General features: G+C 41.2%; 1 protein-coding gene across 1 annotated transcript in view; it reads left to right on the top strand.

Annotated features, from left to right (window-relative positions):
- PLXNA4 (plexin A4) overlaps positions 1-21,152 on the top strand; it is a 780,904-nt gene that overhangs the window by 12,263 nt on the left and 747,489 nt on the right. The window lies entirely within an intron of this gene.

Genomic DNA, 21,152 nt, shown 5'->3' with positions numbered 1-21,152 from the left:
ATGGCAACCCAAGAGAGAGTTGATGTCACCTCATGATGAATTGTAGACCAAGATACTTTGCTGCCCCACTTTAAGGGTAGAAGGTGAGACAGAAAGTCCTGATTCAGTTGTTCCCTACTCAATTACTTTCTCTTCAAAGTCTCTGTTTCTGAAACAGACCTAAAGATGTGGCCAGTAAATGTAATTGCAGTCAGAAAACCAGTGATGGGAGTCAGTAGGTATGGGGTAATTCTAACAGAAACACAGAAATCTCATTGTTGGAATGGGTCTTAGGCTCACCTCATCTAACTTGAGTAGAAAGTCCCTCTGCTACATCTGGTAATGAGGGAAAAATCAGCCACTTCCCCTTTTAGTCAAACAAGGACACTCCCACTAAATAGTGACTTCAACCATCGACCTCCAGATGAAAAGTCTGATTCATTCATTCTATCCATTGAGGAAGCATTTTAAAGTACCAAACTCACCAGTCCTCTGTACCAGATGAACAACGATATGATATAAAATAGAAGTTCTCAACTTTTTGGTCTCAGGTTGAGCTCCCTGTTTGGGAGAATTGAGATACTAATGCATTGTTGGTGGAGTTGTGAATGAATTCAGCCTTTCTATAGAGCAATTTGGAACTATGCCCAAAGGTATATAAGACCATTCATATCCTTTGACCCTGTAATACCACTATTAGGTCTGTATCCCAAAGAGAAAAAAAGCAAAGAGAAAAAGGGTCTAAAAAAAGGGTCAAAAAATATTTTTATAGCAGTTCTCTCCTGGTGGTAAAGAATTGGAAATTTAGAGGATGCTCATCAATTGGGGAATGGCTGAACTAGTTGTGGTATATGATTGGATGGAATACTATTATGGAAGAAGAAATGATGAGCAGGATGTTCTCAGAAAAACCTGGGAAGACAACATGAACTGATACAAAGTAGAGTGAGCAGAACCAGAAGATTGTACACAGTAACAGCAATATTGTACTATGATCAGTCGTGAATGACTTAGCTGTTCTCAGCAATACAATGATCCAAGACAACTCATGATAAAAAATGCTATCCATTCCCAAAGAAAGAACTGATGGAATCTGAATGCAGATCGAAGATTTTTGTTGTCTTTATTTTTATTGGGTGTTTTTGTCCTGTTTTCTTTCATAGCATAACTAATATGAAAATATGTTTTGCATGACTTACATGGGTATAACCTATGTCAAATAAATTGCCTTCTCAGTGAGGGCAGAGAGGAAGGAGAAAGAGAATTTGAAACTCAAAATTAAAAAAAAGAATGTCAAAAATGATTTTTACATGTAATTGGGGAAAAATAAAATACCAAATAAATACTTTTAAAAATTATTGCATCCCCAAGGAGCTTTTATTCATGTGGGTTATATTGGAAGCCAGGGATCTTAGAATATAAAAATGAGGAGGGAGAACACTGAAGGTATGAGAGGCAGCCTGTGCCAAGGTACTATTGATTGAACAGTTCTCTGTCTGAATCTAAAGACTCAGAGTTGGAAAAGGCTTTGGGGTCCCTTGGAGGAGGAACTGGCTCCCCTCCTTTCACGACTTCTGTTACTGCTGCAGCTGCTCCTACACCTAGCACTATAATTACTATTGCTAATACTCATACTAGTTAGCGCCAAAGAAAAGAATGCTAGACTAGGGGTCAGGGGACCTGAGTTTGGTTCTGAGCTCTACGACTGCTGTGCTCTGGTCAAGTCACATCTTTTCTTAGCTACCTCTCTCATTGCTAGTGCTTTCCTCTGGGAGAACCTCCTATTTACTACACACACACACACACACACACACACACACACACAGTCAGTTGGACATTTCTAACTTCTTATCATATGGGCATCTTGAACTCACTGTGTCCAAAGCAAAATTCATTATCTTAAATTTTATTACTCCTATCTTTTCCTAACTTCTCTGTTTCTGCTAATGGTCTCTCTCTTTCTCTGTCTCCAAACATATATGTATATACAATATGCATTATATAATATGTATATATTATGTGTATGGATGAACACGTACATATGTAACATGTGTACCTGTAATACAACAGTACATACTTGAATATGCATACATATACACTATATATATACGTACCTATATATTGTAGGTACATAGTTGTTTGCATAGTGTATCTCCCATTTGAATGTGAGCTCTTTGAGAAGGACTGTTTTTGTCTTTCTTTGTATCTTTAGCATGTAGCACAGTATCCTGTATATAGTAGGTGCTTAACAGATGTTTGTTGTTGGACTGAATGACATCTCAGATTCCTTCTAGTTCTAAATCTGTGATTGTATGACCATTACTACTACTCTCACGAGTATATTCCTACTACCACCCGGATCATGCTTTATTGTTTACAGATGTAGAGTCCAGCACACTGTGAGGCTTGGAAGCTCAGTCTTCTAGGAAGGCTTGGATATGGGTGTGATAAGGGCTGATATTTATGTAACAAACTGGTGTGAAACCTGTATGGAGATCTAGGAGTAGACATAAATTTGACTCGATCCCAGAAGGCCTTGCTTGAAGCACCTCTTGCCCAAAGGCAGTACAGACTGAGGGAGGCATGGCAAACTTCAGAGTTTAGGTGTGAGGCTGGAGTACAAGTGGGGATGGCACCAGTATGTCCAGGATATCTGCCCAGGGTGCTTAGGATGGAAAGGACCAGTGATGATTATTCTATTCCATGGAGCTTCTCATTTTTGTCTATATCAATGCCATCCATACAGTTTGTTGTTGTTGAGTTATTTTCAGTAATGGCTGACTCTCCATGACCTCATTTACGGTTTTGTTGGCAAAGACACTGGCATAGTTTGCCATTTCCTTCTCCAGCTCATTTTACAGATGAGGAAACTGAGGCAAGCAGGGTTAAGTGACTTGCCCAGCGTAACAAGCAGGGTTAAGTGACTTGCCCAGGGTCACATGGCTAGTAAGTGTCTGAGGCCAGATTTGAGGTCCGGTCTTCCTAATTCCAGGCTCAGTGCTCTATCTTCCATGATACCTGGTAAATATCAATTAATGATAATATTGATGACAACTGGATGATGATGATGATGTAGTGGAGTATCATCTATGTCATGCCTCTTATCAAGGCTCTGTCTTAGGCTGTCTTTTCTTCTCTTTCCACACCTTATCTTTGAGTACTTTCATTAACTCCCAAGGATATCATTCCCAGATGTATAGTTTGTTATAAGTCTCTCTCTTAAACTCTAGTTCCTTCTCACCAGTCATCAGCTGGACATTTCATGGACATCTGAAACTCAACATGTTCAAAACAAAGCTCATTATCTTAAAAACTATTAACTTTATTACGTGTGTCTCTCTCTAACTTCTCTGTTTCTGTTGAAGGCCCAGCCATCCTTCTGATAACTCAGGCTCACAACATTGAGTCAATCCTTGACTCTTACCTCTCACTCATCCTTTCTATTCAATCAAGTAGCAAAGCTTATTGGTTCTATTTCTACAATAACTCTCACATCTGTCATCTTATTGGGCATTGCCCTCGTTATGGTCTTTTTCACCTTTTACCTGGACTATTTCAATACTTCCTCCTTGGACTCCCTGTTTCCTCTCTCTTTTTTCTTTAATCTGTTTTCTGTCAAGCAGCCAAGGTGATATTTTTTCCACCCACTATTGCAAATATTTTAATAAGAGCTTCCTGCAAGGCATTTAAAACACCAATTTGTGAGGATAAATTCTGTTAGAGAGAGAGAGAAAATACAGAACACAGATAGCCACGGAACTGAGAAATTTTCTTGATTTGGGGCAGGATCTGAGAGTCCACTGTTTTCTGATAAGCCTTGTACTGCTCTGCAATCTCCTATTTCTCTTTTTCTGTGTCAAAAATCTCTCCTTGGTGTCTAGGTTTTTGGAGTCTCTTCTTCTTGAAGTAAGCATCAGTAAGATGATTTGGAATTTTTATACCCGAAAGTTTAACCCTGGTAGAGGTGGCAATGACAAATTTCTGATGGATCCTTCTCAGAGGAATGTGGCTGATGACCAGAGGTCCAGTCACCAGTAGCAAGCCACTAGCCAGCTGCTTCAGGAAAACCACTCGCTTGCTTCTGTGGCAGCCAACGGTGCCTAACTCCAAGTCTCCTCATATTCTGACTGAAGGGCTTTTTGCTATGACTTAGCAGCTCTCTAGGCCCATCCTCAGTAAGGTAATACCTAGGCATTTTGTGGATCTTTACCACAGGTGTTCCTCCATTCTTATCACCGGCAGCTAACTTTGACGTAGCAGTGGACGCCTTCTCTTTCTTTTTCCTTTCAATCTGGGTTTTTGGTGCAGCATATTTCCACTTGTACATGGCTCTCTGGGAATACTTTGCAGACCTGGAGTATCTCCGGCCAGGTCTGGGTTCTGACTGCAATGCTTATGAGGTTTTGCCACCTTTTCAGCCACATCTGCCTTTTGTTACTTTTTGACCTTCTTTCCCTTTGGTTCTTTTCCTTCAGGGGCTTTTTGTCCACCAGCTTGGGAGAAGGGAAAGAACCAAGGTGATATTTTTAAAGCTCAATTTTGAGCGAATCACTCCCTTTCTCAACAAGGAGTTCCTTTCATTCATTCCTTTTTGCCTCTAGGATAAAATACAAATTCTTCTGTTTGGCACTTGAAGTCTCGCACAAACGTGAATCTCATCTACCATTCCGGGCTTATTAAACATTGTCCCCTATTTATACTCTTTACATTCCAGTCAGAGTGACGCGTTTTCTGATCCTGCTACTTTATATTCCATCTCCCTTCTCCACACCTTTGTACAGGCTGTTCTCCTGTGCCTGGAATACTCTGGCTCCTCCCCTCTGCTTCCCAGAATCCTTTGCCTCCTTCAAAGCAGGACTCAAGTGCCACCATGTCCTACATGAGACTTTTCAGTGATAACCCCTCTTGCCAGTACCTCCCCTAGAAATTACTTTCTATTTTTCCTATACATACTCTCCATTTATGGCTGCCCTGACTTCCTTCAAGTCCTAGCTAAAATCCCACTTTCTCTAGGAAGCCTTTTCCATCCCCTCTCAATTCTAGTGCCTTCTCTCTGTTGACCATTTCCTATTTATCTTATAAAGCTTTTTTATATGAAGTTATTTGCATGTTGAGAGCTCCTCTAGAGCAGGGGGTAACTTATATGTATCTTTGTGGCCTCAAACTTTAGCACAGTGCCTGGAATGTAGTAGGCACTTAAAAAATGTTTATTGACTGACTAACATTACCTCATATGTTATTTCCTCCCATAGAAAGCAAGCTCCTTGAGGGCAGGGATGGTTTCATTTTTACCATTGTATACTCAGTGCTCTTGCCCATTAAGTAGCATGTACTTAATAAATAAATACTTTTTGATTGATTTATTCATCTCTCTCTCTTGGGTATTAATTTGAACCAATCCCGCCAAATTTCCACAGCTCCAACAGTGTACTTTATTGTGGTTTTTCAGACATTGACCCCCTGACTTGGATTAGTGTAAATTGAATAAAGGGCTTTGAGATCAAATCTAACTCTGTTATGTTGCATTTGCATGATGCTGAGAAAGTCACTTTGTCTCATTTTCCTTCAGCTATAAAATAGCTGGTAGGTATAGACACTATATCTTCAGTTCCTTCTAAGCTCTAAATTCCATGCTTCTACAAAGAGACATTGAAGATGGAGTAGAAAGAATACTGGATTTGGTCCAGATATTAATTCTGAAGCATCTTATTTGTCTATGTGACTTTGGGCATGTCATTTATCCTCTCTAGGCCTCAGTTTCCTGACTTGGAAAATGAGAGGACTGCTCTAGATGACCTCTCAGGTGCCTTCCCACTCTAAATATATGCTCATCAATCCAGCACATCTAAAACCAAACTAATCATTTTCCTTCCTACATTGGCTCTCCCTCCTACTTCCCTATTTCTGTGAATGGCACCATCTCCTTTATTGTGCTTCATGGCAATTAGGAATAAATGGTAAGCTGTTTAAGTAAATGACTGTAATTACTATTACTTTTACATAGCCAAATCAAGTATTTCTGGGGTTAGCTGGGGAAGAGGAGGAGGGAGAGAGAAGGGCACCTGGCTATAACAAGATATTATTCTCGAGTTCTTCTCAGGGTCCTTAAGTTAGGAGAATTCAGAGGTCAGGGGCTCTCGATCTCTTCAACTCACCATCTCCCCAATCCAAGCTTTGGGGAGGGGCAGGATGAACATTGTGCTTTTACAGCCTTATTGGCTAAAGACTACATGTCCCTCTCCTTTCTGCCCTGGGAGTCATCTCCCATTCCCTCATTGAGGAGCCAAGTCTGGAATAATGGGGGAGGGGACCTTGGACTCCATGCAGGAAATCAGTGGAAGAACGGGAAATGAAACAATGGTCTCTCTGCTCCTTCTGGTAGGGAGGGATAAGCTCTCCCTTCTCCTTCACCCTCTGGGGTAATTTCTCAGCTCTCCAATTATAATATGAATCCAGGGATATTCAGGGAGGCATCAGAATATCCTTCCCTTCTCTTATTAGCTTTCACAAATAAGGGTGCGTAAACACACCCATGTACAAATATAAGAAAAAGTAATTTCAAGTTCATTGCCAACTCCTATATCTGGGAAGCTGTTAGCTCCTTATGGCAGGGGTTAGTGTAGTCCTGTACAACTGCTCACCTCGTTCAGGCCATTGACTTCTCTCCCAGATCTTGTGGCTGTCCATAGGACTGATCTCCCTGAGCAGAACAGGAAGGGAGAGCAGTAGATTTCCTCAGAGACCGCTGAATCCTCCATCTGTCTAGTTTTATCACTAATTACCTGTATATTAAAAGACAAGGGAAGGGGCAGGGGAGGAAATAAGCATCTATATAGTACTTAAAATGTGTCAGGCACAGCGTACTAGGTACTTCTTACAAACATCTTCTCATTTGATCCTCACAACAATCTTGGGAGGTAGTGGCTATTATTATCCCCATTTTTGCAGATGAGGAAACTGAGACAAAGAGGTTAAGTGACTTGCCCAGGGTCACACAGTGTCTGAGGCCAGATTTAAACCCACTTCCTGACTTTAGACCCAGTGCTTTATCTACTGCACCGCAATGTCTCCATTTTCTTCATGTATAAAATGGGAATCAATGAAAACTAGAAATATTTATTGAGCACATTTATTATCTGCAAGGGAGTGTGGCAAATACGAAGACTAAGACATATTCCTTGCCTTCAGGGATCTTCCAGTCCTTCTCTAACAATAACGATTTATATTTATATAGATTTTAAGGTTTGCAAAATCCTTCCTTATAAAGAGAACCTCACAACAACATGCGAGGTAGGCGTTATTATCTTCATTTAAAAAACGATGGACACTGAGGTTCAGAGAGATTAGCCCTTACCTATAGTCACACAGCTAGTTGAGTCAAACTCAGATCCTCTTGACTTTAATCTAGCATACTTTCTGTAACACTAAATTGCCTCTACACCTACCATGCCCAGTTGTTTTGAGAATTAGATGTGATTAATACACGTGGCCATGCTTTGAAAGTTAAGCACTACCCATATACAAGGTATTGTTATTAGCATTTTATTTTCAAAGTGTTTGCCTATCCCATCATGAAAAAAAATAAGGAAAAAAAATCACAATTAAAAAAATTCATAATAAGTTTTTAAAAAAAATTTGCACTTCAGTGCAAAGGAAGACAAGAACAGCTAAAGTATTTCATGGCTCATAGTGTTAGTGCAGCAGAATAGATAGAAAGCTGACCCTGAAGGCTGACACTTAGGTTCAGATTCTCACTCTCTTACTTCCTAGCTCTGTGATTGTGGCTAAAGAAACCAATGGCCCCAAACTTCAAGTAACTCTTTAAGACTAAGGGTTATAAACAGGTTGTTCTCAGTACTGGGTTTATCTACTCCTGACACATAGTGAATACTTAATAAAGGCTGGTAGATTTATTGATCAGGATAGGGAATCTCTATATAGGTAAAGTCATCATTCCTAAAAATATCTGTAGCACATGGAGTAGAACAAAACTCTTTTGGACACTTCTGAGGACCCATGTTCTCCGTGCTGAAAGACTTTGGGATGACAGTAATCCATTGGTCCTGCTGATGGCAGCAGGAGGAGGATGCATGAATAAAAGAGGGTTGAGCACTAAGCCTAGAAGAGTGGCCCCCTTAGCTGACCTTAAAAGTATTGGCTCCATCTTCTGGTGCTTCCTTATGTGGGGACTCTTTGAGACTCTCCTTTGAATTTTCTTTTGCCCAGGCAGCTCTAACACCTACTTGCACTAGGCAACCAGTACACCTTCTGCCTAGGCAAGTCTGAGCTTGGACCTTGGACCCCTGGCTACCTCTTTTGCTTTGTGTTGTTTGTTCTGAGCATAGGTGACTGAACAGCAGCTCGGAGATGGATGTCTCTAGCCTTACAGAAACTCTTGTGAGTTTGAGTTTGGTAGCTCCTAGGTTCCTCAGAGTGGATGGAAAGCAGCATTTTTCTGCAGCTACCTCCTTCTCCAAGAAGATAACCACTAACCAGAAGATGAACCCAAGTCATTCCTTGACTTGCCAGAAGACCTGGTCCTTGAGGGAGTTGTTCAGACAATGAATAGCCAAAGTGAAGGTGAAAACAGCTGTCTAGCAGCCCCATAAAATTGTTTCATGTTTTGATGCTTTAAGTATCAACCCTTTGGGAGAGTATAACAGAAGTTATGGACTATTGTTTCATGTTTTAAGTCTTTGTCAATGTACAATTATGAGCCTTTTGTGGATTAAGTATTTCTTTGTTGTGGAAGAAATAAAAGGTTGTATTTTATGTACTTCATATTGCACATTGAATATCTTTCTATTTCATTTCTGGGACACCTTAAACATTAGCCAACTTAATGTTTCTTTAAATGATTTTACCCTGGCCAGGCTTAAAGAACAGGAGAGTTTGGGACAGAGATATGCCCCTCTTTTTAGAGGCAAGGCTCACCCCAGGCTCACCCCAGGCTCACCCCCGGTCTATGTGATCCCAGGCTGAGGGGCCGCTTAATGGGAGAAGGTACCTCACAGCCCACTGAACCAACACCAGTCTGCTCTTATATGTTGATGGAATGGTTGAAGATGTGAACTACCAGGTGAAACTCAACTAAGTCTCAAAGGCATAATTATCCAATCATTGAACTTGAACTCATTCAAACTTGCTCAAACATTGAAAAGAACAAAGAATAAAAGGGAACGAGCATGTAGATATGGAAAGGATGTCCCAACCTCTCTTTTTACAGATGAGCAAACTGAGGCCCAGGAGGTTGTCACTTGCCCAAGATCACCTAGGTAGGTGGGATAAAAAACCAGATCTGTTCACTGTACCACCTAGCCTCCTTGGAAACTTTTTGTAAGTGATCAAGGAAATAGGGTATTTGTCTATGCTTGAAACAGACTTTCCTCTTTATTTCAGCCTTAGTTTTAGCCTCATCGTTAAAATATAGAATGTCTGGTCTTAGTCTCAAGATTGAAGCATGCAATTAGAATAATAATAACTCATTTATATAGTCTTTAAGATTTACAAATATTGTTCTGCAAATGTTTTCTCTAAGTTATAGACCCACAAAGCTTGACTCCTTGTATCAGTTGTTCCCAGGACCTTAAAAAAAGGCTAAAAGTATTATTGACTTTTTTTCTAAATCATAGCAGACTGAAAGGATGGATTTATCTTCCAGGAGCAATATTCTCCTGTGATGCAGAGTCTTTGGGCTGTGTCTATGTAAATGATAGAATGTAGAAAAGTACAACTTGAAAATTCACCATGTCATATGTCATTACATGCTTCCCTGCAAAAATCTACATTTTAGTTTCTCCCAATAGTAGTCTGTCTGTCTCTGCTTTCCTTCTGTTACTGCAGGGCCATCCTCCCACGGCCTGCCTTGTCTTTGGATTTTGCCTTAAATCTCCAGTCATTGATATTTTTCCTTTCCCTTTGTGCAGATGATACTCCAGCCGATAGCTTATCCCTTCAACAAGACCTTGGTCAATACAAGCAGCTGGGCTCAGCTGTCAGTTTCCTGCTGCCTTATCCTTTGGTGGGTTGGAGATTTATTTGGAACTCTCACAGAAGGACTTCTCCTCCCTGGCTGCCTCATCCCTTTGCCCCTTCTTACTGCCCTCCTGCCAGCCACAGTGACCTTGTTAAGAAGGCTGCCTGAAATTCTCCTTACCTGTGCCCCAAACTCAGCCCCTAGGGCCATCTGGGAAATCATCCCTTGCTCTTCCTTAGTGTGCATCAGCTAGGCTGACATCAGAAGCTTTGCTGGATTGGGTAGATGCTGAGTCTGCAACTTGCTATGGGACAAATTCTACAAAGCAGGTTCCCTCACTGATCTCAAAATCAATTTACCTGTGTAAATCTAGGAGTGGGGAAGAGGAGTTCCCTAAGAAAGAAGGCTCTTTGCTCAAGTCCCAGATACATCAAATACATATTCATAGAATCACAGGATTTGGAGCAGAAAAAGACCTAGGAGATTATCTAATCCAACTCTTATCATTTTATAGTTGAGGAAACTGAGGTCCAGACAGGTGGTTTGATTTGGCCAAAGTCAACTGGTTGGTAAATAAAAGCATCAGAATCAGACCATTAACAAGAGTAAAAAACAGAATAAAAACAAGTTCTTTTATACAGGACACTAAAATTTAGAGGATTTTGGCAGCAAATACTCCTTTCCCAGGTTAAAACAACTGAGCAAAATAAAATAGTTAAAATAGGAAGTTACTCAGTGTTGGGAATTCCTCCAGCAGGCTCCTTCCCAGGTTAACTCCACCTTTTCATTGTAGCATCCTTTCTCACACAGTGACCTTGTGGTTTACAGTAGTCTATGTTCTAGGACCTTTGTCTACCCCCAATAGGGTGGTGTCTACAGGCCTCTACTTCCCCACTTCCCAGATCCTTATATTCTGAAGTTTAAGGTATTTTCCTGTGATCTCTTCATTATCTTCTTCCTTTCCACCTTCTTTATGGCTCTCCCAACTGTAGTTTGTATTTCTTTTGCCCCGGGTATCAAAATTACTAGTTATTGCTCTGGCTAGCATTTAAACCCAGTTTTTTTCACCAAAAATTCAAAATTCTATCTACTCACTGGCTGTCTCTCACATAAGGATTGTATTACAGTATTTAGGTTGAATATACTAGTCAGACTATAAGATGGAATTGACAGGCTACTGTTCTTAATTAGCAATAAGCAAGGTAAATCAGGATTGTAGACACTGGGAATGACTAATATTATAGATATTGCAGTATGGAGGTCTCCAAATGCAGGTGACATTTCTGCTGTGCTGTTTGGTTCTTAGTTGAAGAATGGGAGCAGGTATAACAAGGAGAGAACCATCTGTCAGTAGATGCCCCTTCTTATTATCTCATATTACTAGTTGTACTCATTTATGCCACAAACTTTAGGTTCCCTTGTACTCTCTCTACCCCTGTAGGGACTACAGGATATTCAGGAATTTGCCATTCAGAGAGGCAGACTGACAATGCTTTCTTATTATTACTCCCTGATTCTGATAATGCTGTGTGAAAGGAGGAGAATTAGGACCCAGGCTCTGGACAGCTCCACGTGGACCAGGGGGCCTCTCCTGCTATTCTGGTAGAGAATATTAGAGAGATGTGGACTAGACAATTGTATAATTAGTTCAAATTGAAACTGGTTGAATGAACCCAAAGAAAAGTAATAATGGTTCAATGTCAACCTGGAAGGAGGGCCCCAGGGGATTTTTGCTTGGCCATATGCCATTTACCATTTTAATACATGGTTTGAATGAATGCATATATGGAGTGCTTATTAAATCTGTAGATGACTCAGAATTATGAAGGATAGCTAATATACTCAAAGCTGGGATTCAGAAAGATCTTGATGGCTTAGAATCCTTGGCTAATCTAATAAGGTAACATTTAATAGGGGGTAAATGTGAATTCTTATACTTGGATTCTAAAAATCAGCTTCATAAGTTCAAGGTGAGAGAGGCATAGCTAGATAGAAGTTCCCCTAAAAACATCTGAGGGCTGTAGTGGTTGTGAGACATGGAAGTCGAGCTAGTTAACAGAATCTTAGGCTATGTTAAAGGAGGCCCCACATATTGGTTTAAGGAGGAAATTGTACTACAGTTTTCCGCTAAGAACAGACTCCCTCTGGGATCTTGTGCTCATTTCTGAGTGCCAGATTTAAGGGTGGACATTAATAAGTTAGAAAACATCAAAGGAAGGGCAGGCAAGATGGTGAGGAGCCCATGCTGTCATGTAGAAAAGGAATTATGCCTGTTCTTGGAGGAATCTGGTAGCAATGAATGGAATTTCAAAAGTATCCATTTGTGACTTGGTGTAAGGAGAAACATAACCAATGTGATCTATTCAAAAGCGGAATGGTCTGCTTTAGGAGTGGGGTCTCTCTCATGGAAGGCCTTCAAAAAGTTTGGATACCCACTTGTATATGTTGTAGAGAGAATTTTTGTTCAGAAATAGGTTAAGACTAACTGGCTTCTGAGGTCCATTTGATTCTGTGATCTCACTCTTCTCTCTTCTCCATTTGTCTCTCTGTTCTCTATCTCTCATTCTCTCCAAGCATATGCTCACTCTTCCTTTTTCAACTCCTATCTCTATCTCTCTCTCTGTCTCTCTGTCTGTCTGTCTGTCTGTCTCTCTTTCTCTCTCCCCGTTCCTCTCTCCTTTTCCCATTTCTACCACACACACTCATTCTTTTTTTTCCTCAAACATTTTTTGCTTCTTAAACCTCTTTCCATACACCTAGAGATTGGCCTCTTTCACCATGCTTCTCATACCAGCATCAAGGAAATATCCTATTGTCTCTTGAATAGGCCTATGAAATTGTGGGCATCTGTATCTAGGCATGATCTCTGGAGCTTTGTCATTTCACCTTTCAATCCCCAGACTCTTTCTGGTATTGTCATGACTGAGTGGGGGTCTCCCAGCATTCTTATCTGGGCCACAGAGCATTTGTTATTTTCTCTTTTGAAATGTTTTAAAAAACACAAGGCATGCTACAGATATAAGGCATTTGGTCAAATACAGAAGGGAAGGAAATAAGAGTTGGTATTTGTTTGTGGGTGGGAAATAAATGAGAGGAGGGTGATTAAAGAGTGTGAGCCAGCTTATCTACAGACAAATGTGTTGTTGTGGAAAGAATGCTGGTCTGGGAGTGTAAAGACCTGGGTTCGCATCCTAACTAACTGGGTGATTTTAGGTGAGTCAGATCATCTGAGTTTCCTAAACTATAAAATGAAGGGGTTGGAGTAGGTGACCTAACATTCCTTCTAGTTCTAACATTCTGTGATTCTTTAAGGGTAAAGAAACTCAGGCTTCAGGGAAGGACAGGCTGGGTAACCTGAATCTAAAAACTGTGCCACGGTTTTTGAATTTAATTCCGAAGCCCCAAAGAAATCTCGAGTAAAGAGTTGAGATGCCGCTGAAGGAGTACTTTGTCAAGAGCTTTATAATGTGCCCGATGGTTATCTTGCCAGTTGCTGGTCTGCTTTCCATTCCCAACAGTGGCATTTGATGCCTCTGTACGGTATATTATAGACTAATTAAGTCTGTTAATGATAACGACACTCCAGTAAGCAATCGAAAGTATTCTCCTGTTCTATCTCTGTCACCCTCCTTTCATCAGGCCATTAAGGTGACAGGCTTAATGGAACATAGCAATCTCCCCCTCTGCCAGCCCTTTGCTTTTCTACCTCATGGAGCTGGGAGTCTCTGGGGGGATAAGCCAGATGGAGATGTAACTGCAAAGCTGGTCCAAATGAGTTCTCACTCTCCTGCCCTACATCACCTGAGACATTCCTGTAGGAGGAATTCTTTTCCCTTCCATGTCATGATATAGAAAAGCCAGAGCAATGAAGGGATGTAGTTACTTTGGGACTGATTCTCAGTTATCATAGAATTCCCAAGGAGATATGGCAACTAAAAGCAAAGTGGGGTAGAGGGTAGAATACTGACCTGGAAAGCACCAGACCTGACTTAGTCCTAGCTTTGCTTCTAAGAGGGGGTTTACTGGACTTGGAATGAAGAAGACCTCAGTTCAAATCCTTCCTTAGACATTTATGACTGTGTGATCCTGGGCAAGTCACTTAATCTCTTAGGCTCAGTTTCCTCATCTGTAAAATGGGGATAATACTAGCACCTGCTTCACAGGGTTGTTATGAGGATCGGTTGGGATACTATATATGTAAAGTGCTTTGCAAACCTGGTAGCTATTATTAAGTAGCTAGTTATGTGACCTCAGGCAGATTGCTCCACCTCTCTGGGTCTCATATTTTGCCTCTAAAATGAAGAGATTAAGCTAGATAGGCTCTGTTTGCTTCCAGCTTTAGGATTCTATATAACGTGGTCCCAGGCAGGGTGTATTAACATTGCCCAGACCCAGGACAGCTAGGCATTCCATCAACTCTATCTCTAGGTATTCATATCCCTTCTTCCCTAATTGATCAAATATATATTGCAGAGGAAACTAGGAGAAGATTTGGGAAGCTGTACCATAGGCAGGGACAAAGCCCCTTTTCTTTCCCCAAGCATCCTTTTCTTTGAGCTAATCAATGCCATTCTGGCCCTGCCAGTTCTCACTGCCCTAGCTTCAGAGGTGCTCACAAGGAAATGACTAGGTTGGGGGTGGGAGGTATCAGAGAGCCCTCCTCCTATCAGAGAAGGGTCCTAGAATAAGCCCCACGGACCTGTGCAAAGGCTGAATACTGGGTGGGAGGGGGTTTGGTGGAGGAGGATAGTGGGGGAGGGGAAAATAGTCTACATCAGTCCAAATATAATGCACATCCTTTAGCTCTTAGACATTGATCTGTCATCTTTAATTTTGGATGGAGACATACATATTGTGCATTCCTTCAAACCACAAATCAACCACTTTTTTTGTCTTCCTCCTCTTTAAATCTACCATGAAGGAATTATGGTGGCTGGGGACCATCCATTTTACTGGCACCAGAGCTGAAGAGGGGCTGGGATAACAAATGTTCCATTAGAGGAAAGTAATGTACTACACTGAATGGAGATGTGCTTTCCAGGTCACCCAGTTCCTTTAATGTTGGAGAGGCAGGAAGCATTCGAGCCGATCAGAGGGGGAGGAAACTGTCAAGGGGGTGGATGTCACCCAGCGCTGCACGGAGGGCATCCAGTGACTGAACCTGCCCTGGACTTCCTCAGGAACAGGGGCCGCCTCTCTGTTATTATCTCAGCACCAAACCACAGAGACCAAGTCTGGCTTGAAGCTCCCAGGCTTGTTGTTCATTTTAGAGGAACATAAAGCAAATAATTTATTGGTGTCTCAAAGTGCTATTTCAAAACAAGGAATCAGCATGGTGAAGTGGGTTGATCATTTGGCCCTTCTGCTAGTTTGCTGTGTGATCTTGATTAACATGCTTAACTTCTCAGGGTCTCACTTTGTCACTTATAAAATGAGGATGGAAAGATAATCTCTTCAATTGCTTCCAGCCCTAATGTTAACATTCTACATAGGAGTTTTTTTTTAGAGGTCATGGAAATACTTGCAGGGCACTTAAATATAAATAACTAGGAATTTGGAAGGGGGTTCCTAGCCAGGCATCCCTGAATGATCCAATGCCCCAGTAGGGTTACCCCAGTGATTGGAAAAAATGGCTTCTTAATAACGATCTTTCTGTCACTCTGTGACCCTGGGACTGGGCTGGCATAAGCTAGGGGATAGATGGCTTTTGTACATTTACTTTCTGTGAGGATTCAATATGCAGGTTTCACTTGTGGCTGGGAGGAAAATTTGTCAAGGAACATTTAGTGATGATGATGCACCCATACTTGTTTTATGGTCTGTAGGAAATATAGATGTCATATTAAAGCATGGTCCTAGACTTTATGGAGCTTATGATAATTTTAGTGGGATCTCTCTGAGTCTCAGTTTCCCCACATGTAAAATGTGGGGGTTGGACTAGATGACATTGTGGTCCTTTCCAGCTGTAAGTCTAGGATCCATTGTGAAATCATATCATGATCCAAAGTCATGTTCATCATCCAAAATCACTTCACACCTGAGGTTCCTCACCTATAAAATGAAGTGGATGGACTAGAATGTTTCTAAGGTCCCTTCGAACTCTAAATCCTACAAATGGACATCAATACCTGAAATGATTCTAGACAATATAAGACAGTAGAAGAAGTGTGGCATAGTGAAAAGAAGGCTAGTCTTAAGAGTCAAGGTGAGTGGGTTTGAAGTCCTTTTATGTGTACTAGATGTGTGACCATAGGCAAGCCATTTAGCTTTCTAAGATTGTAAGTTATAAAATCATTTATTTGATCAATTAGCAAATATTTATTAATCATCTGCTATGCACCAGTTATGGTGCTAGGTTCTGGGGCTACACAGACAAATATGAAATAGTGCCTATTCTCGAGGAACTCACATTGTATCAGAAGAGACAACATGTATGTAGAAAAGAAGAAAGACAGATAAACACAAGGTAGTTAGGGAGAGAGAGTGTTAGCATTTGTAGGGGAGATCAGGAAAGGCTTAATATGGCAATTGAGCCACGTCTTGAAAGAGGTAAGAGATTCTGTGAGGTCAAGGAAGCACCATCTAGGCATGGAAAGCAAACAGTGCAAAGTCACAGAGAAGGGAGATGGAGACCAATGGGTGTGGAACAGCAAGAATCCCGATTTAGAGGGATTGCTGAGGGCAGAAAGGAAGTAGTGCAAAATAAGGTTGGGAGGGCAGGCTGCAGCCAGGCTGGAAAGGCAAGACAGGTTTTTGATATATGTAAGTAGAGTGAGTTTCCATACTGGAAATTTCCTATACCAATGAAATCCTTCTGTACCTGCCTCACAAATATATCTATACCTGTATCATCCATATCCATATCCATATCTATACTTACATTTACATCCACATCTTTATCTACACCTACTCTATACCATCTATATCTATATTCATGTCATCTATTTCTATGGCTATCTATATTTATCCAATGTCTATATTGGTATATCTAAATATAGTGATTTTGTTATTACTATCAATAAAGAGACATATGATCATTCATTTCTTTTTCTACCTATTATCTCTTCAACTCTTCGGTTCAGATCTTTTGTGCTAAAGGAATTCAGAGTGAGTCTCTACTGTTCTCTACTTTTTCCATCCATGGAAGAACTTTGCATACCCATAGGCAGTCTCCTGAGAGGACAGCAAACCATCTTTGAGAGTCTTTCCTCATATGCTCTTACTTGACTCTTCACAAATTTCCTGCTAGAATTGAACACAGCTTCCCTAGGAGAGGAAAATGTTATAAGTGGTACTCTGAAAATCTCTCATCTATGCCTAGAGACTCCTTTACTTTGGCATAAAGAGAAAATTTTGTCAGATCTGATGAATAACAAAAGAGTTGTAGAATTTTAGGACTGGGAGAGATTATAGAGATCATTCAGTCCAGCCTCCACATTTTACAGATAAGGAGACTGAGGCTCAGAGAAATTAAGTGCTTTGTTCAAGATCACAGAATTCTTTAGTGGAAGCATTAAGCATAGAGCCCAGGTGTCCATTCTGAATCAACAAAAATATTCATCAAGTGACTAATGCATGTAAGGAACTATGCCAGTTGTTAGTGATACAAAGACAAAAATGATGCAGCCATGGGTCTCAGGAGAATTATGTTCTATTGGTAGATATATTATAAACACAAGTAGGATTTTAAGTTAGGAGTGTAAAGAATAAAGGAACAAGTTTGCTCTACAAATACTTGAGGATGGAGGGTAAATTAATGGCTAGGGTGATTAGGGAAGACTTCTCAGAGGAGGTGATGCCTTGTCTGAACCTTGGAGAAGAGATAGAATTCTGAAAGTTAGAGAAGAGGACATGTATTTCAGGCATGGCTTACAGCTTGTGCAAATTCAGAGGACAGAGATGGCTTGTTGGATGGTGAGCAGATAGTAGTCCAATTTAATTGGAACAGAGTATGCAAAGGAGTATAAAGTGAAATAAACTTGGAAAAGTAGTTTGGAGCCAGACTGCTAGATTAAAGAGTTTGCATTTCATTCTAAATGTAGTGGGGAGCTAAACTAAAGGTTTCCGAGTAGGTGGGTTACATGGTCAGGTTTGTGTTTTAGGAAGATTATTTTGGTAATCTATGAGGAGGAGGGTTTGGAGAGGGATGAGCCTACAAGCAAGGAGACCAATTAGGAAAATGCTATTATCATAGTCCAGGTAAAGGATAATGAAGATCTTTAGCAATGTTCCTGAGAGTGAAGAGAGGACAGATGGGAACTGCATTCCCTAGTCATTTCCACATTTGAATTGAAAATCCAGCACAGACCATCTCCATCTTTGTCTAAATAGCTGGGTCAATGGCTCATCTCATTGACTTCTCAGTCTCCGGGTTGGCCTGTGGTAGCCTCCTGGGATCCAGTCGGTTCACTGAGTGGTACATCTCACTGATGTGATTATGTAAACTTATACTCTAGGAACTATGTTACATAGCATCTCCTCTGTTCCCAAGAAATGTAAGCACTTTGCTAATAGTATCTATTTCCTCCTTACATTTTCCTTTAAGGAAGGGCAAAGGAGTAATGAGCATTTAGTGTTAATAATCCCATAGCCATATGTATCTCTCTTTTGGACCTTTGCCCATTCTGCCTTGAAGTTATTTGTGTCCAAGTCTTATTTTCCTAGGTCAAATTTTAAGTGCTGTGAGGGAATGGACTAAGTTGCATTCATCTTTGTGTTCTTGGTGGTGTCTAGCATAGAGCTTTGCATGAAGTAGGTTTCTGAATTGTAAAGAGGGCTTTCTTGATGGCTCCAGCGTCCAAGGGGAATGTTTCCTTCCTCATGCTTCACATCCCTCTATTATCCTGTACTGGGAAGCAGCAACCCCTGTATATATCCTCAACAGCAGGAACTCTGCCAGGCTCTGGGTTAAGTACTGCAGATAAAAAAGGAAAGCAAGTAACAATGACAAAACAGTTCCTGCCCTCAAAGAACTTGCGGTCCAGTGGGACAGACAAGATGCAAACAATTAGATACAGATAAGATGTATACCTAATAAATTGGAGGTAAGCTGTACAGAGAAGGCACTAGCATTAAGGGGAGGGTCAGGAAAGGTTTATTGAGTAGGTGGGATTTTAGCTAGGACCTGAAGGAAGACAGAAGGCAGTTGTGTCACAGTGGATAGAACACTGGACCTGGAGTCAGAAAGGCTCATCTTCCTGACTTCAAATCCAGCCTCAGACACTTACAAGTTGTGTGACCCTGGGCAAGTCACTTCACTCTGCCCCAGTTTCTTCATCTGTAAAATGAGCTGGAGAAAGAAGTGGCAAACCACTCTAGTGTCTTTGCCAAGAAAACCCCAAATTGGATCACAAAGAGTCAGATACAATTGAAAAACAATTTAACAACAATAGAAGGGAGGCAGGATGGCCAGGAGGCAGAGATGAGGAGACTGAAATTTCCAAGGATGGAGAATAGTTCATGAAAACTCATGGAGTTGAGAATAGTATTCTGTAAAGCTTCAAAACAGGGGTTTTTAATCTTTTTTTTGTGTGTGTCATAGACCCCTTTGGCAGTCTGGTGGAGATTAATACTACTGTGCTTATTGCCTACACTCATAATTCAGGGAAAAGCTAGTTTTTGTGAGAAGTTCACGAAAATAAAGATGTAATTTTTTTTTCCATCCAAGTTGACAGACCTCCCGAAATCTACTCACAGAAATGTGAGAATGAGAACTCCTGATTCAAAGCATTATCTAAATTAGAGTTATTATTTCTGGCTCAGAAACCATGTATATAGGAGGTGGGGTGGGGATGCGAATGGGAGTGCGGGTGAAGAGAACTGAGGCCCTGAGCAATCAGAGGCCAGCTCGGCTCCCTCCCAGACATGGAAAGAGCTGAATCAGATGAGCCCCAGCCTGGAGCGTTCTCTTGATTTGTATGCCTGTGTGGACTTGGCTTTATCTGAGACAGGAGCAGTGAGTGGGGAAGGGGAGCTAGTAGGCTTTTTTTGATAATTGATGCCCCCAGACAAAGGGCACAAATAGCATCTGGGAACATTGTGTGGCTCTCCCTTCACACGGGACATGGGGAATTTCATTCTAGTGGGCTGTGGGTAGGCAAGGAGCGCTTGGTTTGGCTCTGGTCCCTGCTCCCTTCTCTTTGTCAATTTCTCCGTGACAGCTATAGACTTGGAGACCACACTTCAATTACGCACGCAGCAGGTGAAGGATGCATGAACTGAGGCCATCACGTTGAGATCAAGGAGGTAATTCATCCTCTTTACACCACCTAGGACTGAAGGGGAGGTGGGGAGGTGGAGGGCGACCGTGCATACAGATTGTGGCTCTGGACTAAGAGGAGAAGGCGGCCAGCAGAGCTAAGAGCAAAGTCAATGATAAAAGGCTTTGTAGGAATGGACTCCCAGGGCAATCTGTCTCTGCATTTATCTAGCACCTGTCTTTGTCATTCCAGGCTATTTCAGCACCAAACAATAACACCCATGAACAGACTACTCCAGCCTTGATCCCCTAGTTTCTTTGGGTCTGAAGCAATGAATTTTTTTGTTTGTTTTTGTTTGTATTGTTTTGCAGCACTATTCAAACACTCAGGGAGAGGACTGAGTCTCTACCCCCGTTTAACATCTGTGGCTACTTACAGATTTAAGGTCAGTGAGCGAATGAGCCACTGGGACCTCTTGGCTGATAAACTTGCTCTGTGTCTGAGCATGGGCATTAGGGAGGAAGGGGTTTGCATGGAATAAAGGAACAAGTACCTTTTAGTTGTCCAACAATGATATCACTAAGACTCCTAGTGATAATCAGAACCTTGAATTAGACATGGGGACAAAAACATTATTTAGAGCATAAGCTCCTTGAGGGAAGGGATTGTTTCATTTTTCTTTGTCTCCCTTGGCACTTAGTACTGTGCCTCATATTTAACAGTCAATTAATAAATGTGTAAATGGATTGATTGTAGCTAAATGTTAAAGAACTGAACTTGGAATCAGGAAGGTCTGGGGTAGGGCTTAAATCTTCAGACATTTCCTCATCTCTTTCTGCCTCAGTTTCCTCATCTACAAAAAGGGAAATAATAACAACATCTACCTCACAAAGTGTTTGGGAGGCATAAATGAGATGACACATGAAAGGTGTTGGCAAACCTTCAAACGCTATGTAAATGGGAGTGGTTAGTATTATCTGAAGGAGTAGTTAAGTGGC

The sequence above is a fragment of the Petaurus breviceps genome, unplaced genomic scaffold (assembly GCF_028583685.1).
Source record: "Petaurus breviceps papuanus isolate PSGF00001 unplaced genomic scaffold, PetGlider_PUasm1.0 181, whole genome shotgun sequence".
In the NCBI taxonomy this organism is placed as follows: Eukaryota; Metazoa; Chordata; class Mammalia; order Diprotodontia; family Petauridae; genus Petaurus; species Petaurus breviceps.
This window is presented reverse-complemented; position numbering and strand designations above follow the sequence as displayed.